The sequence below is a fragment of the Mustela erminea genome, chromosome X, assembly GCF_009829155.1.
Source record: "Mustela erminea isolate mMusErm1 chromosome X, mMusErm1.Pri, whole genome shotgun sequence".
Classification (NCBI taxonomy): domain Eukaryota; kingdom Metazoa; phylum Chordata; class Mammalia; order Carnivora; family Mustelidae; genus Mustela; species Mustela erminea.
In genome coordinates this window covers 65936427-65941036 of record NC_045635.1, presented here as the reverse complement: position 1 = coordinate 65941036, position 4610 = coordinate 65936427, and the positions used below count along the sequence as shown (strand labels likewise).

General features: G+C 40.1%; 1 pseudogene; it reads right to left on the bottom strand.

Moving 5' to 3' along the window:
* Positions 1 to 1164: 1164 nt before the first annotated feature.
* On the bottom strand, positions 1165 to 2535 carry LOC116582286 (annotated as a pseudogene).
* Positions 2536 to 4610: the final 2075 nt, after the last annotated feature.

Genomic DNA, 4610 nt, shown 5'->3' with positions numbered 1-4610 from the left:
CTGCAACTTTTCCAACACCATTTGTTGAAGAGACTGTCTTTTTCCTATGCATATTCTTTTTTTTAAGATTTTATTTATTTATTTGTCAGAGAGAGAGAGAGAGAGAGAGAGAGCGAGCACAGACAGACAGAATGGCAGGCAGAAGCAGAGAGAGAAGCAGGCTCCCTGTTGAGCAAGGAGCCCGATGTGGGACTCGATCCCAGGACGCTGGGATCATGACCTGAGCTGAAGGCAGCTGCTTAACTAACTGAGCCACCCAGGTGTCCCTCCTATGCATATTCTCTGCTCTTTTGTCAAAGATTAATTGACCATATAATTGTGGGTTTGTTCTGTCCACTTAAGTCTTTTTAATTCCTTAGTACCTTCTGGAGTACCGATCTTCTTTGCTTGAGAAAAATCTTTCAGTTGGCTGACAAATGTAGCCCATAAATTCATTTCCTGAATTACTTTTGTACCTATCCCATTAACATTTATTTAAAGAAGTAGGAATTTAAAGAGGAAGTAATTTCTGATAATAGGTTATTAATAGTGGCATTTCTCATTGGGGACAGATACACAGATAAGGCGAGGAGATACATCAGGTTGGGGGTGACTTCACTAAATCTCAAAATAATATGGTTAAGCTATTGTCAATTAGTAAGTATAATCTAGTAGTATGCTATCATTCAATACTCCTTAAAATTATAGAGATGTAATATTTTCCTGTCTTGAGCAATAATCTTACCAAGTGGAGAACTGTCTCAATCTCTAGTGAAGAATTTCCTACTATTCCTGGACACCAGCATTTTCAGCTGCAGAAAGCAAGACCTCAGCACAGAGCTATTTAACAAGCAAACCCTCCCTTCCCCTAATATACCTAGTGCTCACTCAGCACCAGATTACATTGAACTTTGCTTTTAGGGATACAGAGGTGATGAATGTCCTCCCTCCCTCACCCAACTTTAGAAGCTGGTTAAATAACCAACCTCCTCTTCAGTCAACTTCATAGCTGAGGGAAGACTGGGAAGAAAAAATTCAATCAGAATTTTTAAGTCTACTGAGGAGGTTCTTTCTTCACAGTCCTTCCAAAACACAATTTCTGGGGAAGATTGGTCCAAGGGTCATTGCTGACTTCATTTCCTTTGAAGGTTCCTAAATCCCTGGAGCTCCCTAGGCTGCTTGTGCTTTTTTTTGTTTTTTTACCGTCAAAGTTTTATTTAATCATTTTTGCTTACAACTGGAACTCGGGGAACTCAAAGTTAACATCCTTGCCTGTGAGCTTCTTTTTTTTTTTTTTTTTTTTTTTTTTATTTCCAGCATAACAGTATTCATTATTTTTGCACCACACCCCGTGCTCCATGCAATCCGTGCCCTCTATAATACCCACCACCTGGTACCCCAACCTCCCACCCCCCGTCCCTTCAAAACCCTCAGATTGTTTTTCAGAGTCCATAGTCTCTCATGGTTCACCTCCCCTTCCAATTTCCCCCAACTCCCTTCTCCACTCTAAGTCCCCATGTCCTCCATGCTATTTGTTATGCCCCACAAATAAGTGAAACCATATGATAATTGACTCTCTCTGCTTGACTTATTTCACTCAGCATAATCTCTTCCAGTCCCGTCCATGTTGCTTCTTATAGACACCAGAAAAAGTTTCAACCTTGTGCTCCACCTTGTTCTGTTGCGCTTTAGCCAAATGGACCTTGATGAGCCGGCTGCCGTCCAGTTTCACACGGATTCTCTTGCCCACAATCTCACTTGGGAACACCAAGTCCTCCAGGATCGCGTCATGCACAGCTGTCAGAGTATGGCTCCTGGGGCGCTTTTACTTGTTTTTTGTACGGCTTTTTCGAGTTGGCTTAGGCAGAATTCTCCTCTGAGCGATGAAGACGACGTGCTTCCCGCTGAACTTCTCCAGCTCGCGGACCAGCCGCACTTGGATCTTCTGGAACGACTTCAGCTGAGGGACGGGGACGAAGATGATGATCGCCTTCCGGCCGCTGCCGACCTCGATCTCCTTGGCGGCAGTGATGTTGAGCTCCCGGAGCTGTGCCTTGAGGTCAGAGCTATCCCATCTCAGCTACTATGGAACTGCTTAGATGGAGGAAAAAAATCCATCAATGCTTGTGGTCAGGGAGATTAAGCAGAGTTGCTTTCAATATACAACATTATGGTGTATGGTGTATGGTGTATGGTTGCCACTTGGCAACCATAATATGCAGATAGTGCCATCCTGTGAGTCATGTTCATGTAGTCTACAGCTGTTAATTATGTGTTATTTCTGGAAAATGAACTAATAGTACAAAAAAGTCTTTATCCTGATATTTCACAATAAAAATATTCATTGAGTCATCTTTTACTTAAGGGGACTTTAGTGACTCTAACCTTTTAATCTAGGGGTATTCAGTATATACAAAATACACTGATTTGCTCATATCATGAGAAGGTATCAATATGGCTAGATCTTACTGATAGATGACTTGTACCAACTTTGCTGAGATGTACATAATTTTACATATTCTGAATAACCCCACATACTTGAGAATTAAAATCCATGCATGAAATTAGCAGATATTTTTAAAGGGCAATAGTTATTTTATTATTTCAAACAAGGAAAATGGAATGAATTCCTCCTAACAAAGACAACACAATACTTAGAGCCCCTTCTTAAAGTATTTCCCAAGTTTGCAAGTTAAAAATACATCTAAGGAAATGTTTTTCATAAATTGAGAATCAGCCGCTCTCTGAAATTTGACAGCTATACTAGCTTCAAGGCTTGATGAAAATCTTTTTGTGCTATTTAAGCTTTTGTGTCCCACCATAAAATGAATGTATAAAAAGAAACATGTCACGTACCATCTTATGAAAATATTTAAGAATGTAAATGTATTTGTCACTTGAATTTCAAAACCCTGGATTGGTTGACAAAACCCTGGATTTAAAATTTTAATCTCCCCCCACACAAACATTGCTCTTACTAACAGAACTGAGTTTAATCAAATACTATCCTAATTTTTTAAATTTTTTATAAACATATAATGTATTTTTATCTCCAGGGGTACAGGTCTGTGAATCGCCAGATTTACACACTTCACAGCACTCACCCATAGCACATACCCTCCCCAATGTCCATAACCCCGCCCCCCTCTCCCAACCCCCCTTCCCCCAGCAAACCTCAGTTTGTTTTGTGAGATTAAGAGTCACTTATGGTCTGCCTCCCTCCCAATCCCATCTTGTTTCATTTATTCTTCTCCTACTCCCTTAACCCCCCCATGTTGCATCTCCACTTCCTCATGTCAGGGAAGTCATATGATAGTTGTCTTTCTCCGATTGACTTATTTTGCTAAGCATGATACCCTCTAGTTCCATCCACGTCGTCGCAAATGGCAAGATTTCGTTTCTTTTGATGGCTGCATAGTATTCCATTGTGTATATATACCACATCTACATTATCCATTCATCTGTTGATGGACATCTAGGTTCTTTCCATAGTTTGGCTATTGTAGACATTGCTGCTATAAACATTCGGGTGCACGTGCCCCTTTGGATCACTATGTTTGTATCTTTAGGGTAAATACCCAGTAGTGCAATTGCTGGGTCATAGGGTAGCTCTATTTTCAACATTTTGAGGAACCACCAAGCTGTTTTCCAGAGTGGTTGCACCAGCTTGCATTCCCAGCAACAGTGTAGGAGGGTTCCCTTTCTCCACATCCTCGCCAGCATCTGTCATTTCCTAACTTGTTAATTTTAGCCATTCTGACTCGTGTGAGGTGATATTTCATTGTGGTTTTGATTTGTATTTCCCTGATGCCGAGTGATGTGGAACACTTTTTCATGTGTCTGTTGGCCATCTGGATATCTTCTTTGCAGAAATGTCTGTTCATGTCTTCTGTCCATTTCTTGATTGGATTATTTGTTCTTTGGGTGTTGAGTTTGCTAAGTTCTTTATAGATTTTGGACACTAGTTCTTTATCTGATATGTCAGTTTCAAATATCTTCTCCCATTCTGTCAGTTGTCTTATGGTTTTGTTAACTGTTTCCTTTGTTGTGCAAAAGCTTTTGATCTTGATGAAATCCCAATAGTTCAATTTTGTCCTTGCTTCCCTTGCCTTTGTACATGTTCCTAGGAAGATGTTGCTGTGGTTGAGGTCGAAGAGGTTGCTGCCTGTGCTCTCCTCAAGGATTTTGATGGATTCCTTTCTCACGTTGAGGTCCTTTATCCATTTTGAGTCTATTTTCATGTGTGGTATAAGGAAATAGTCCAATTTCATTTTTCTGCATGTACCTGTCCAATTTTCCCAACACCATTTATTGAAGAGGATGGCTTTTTTCCACTGGACATTCTTTCTGCTTTGTCGAAGATTAGTTGACCATAGAGTTGAGGGTCTATTTTTGGGCTCTCTATTCTGTTCCATTGATCTATTTGTCTGTTTTTGTGCCACGACCATACTGTCTTGATGATGACAGCTTTGTAATAGAGCTTGAAGTCTGGAATTATGATGCCAACAACTTTGGCTTTCTTTTTCAATATTCCTTTGGATATTCAAGGTCTTTTCTGGTTCCATATAAATTTTAGGGTTATTTGTTCCATTTCTTTGAAAAAAAAAATGGATGGTATTTTGATAGGGATT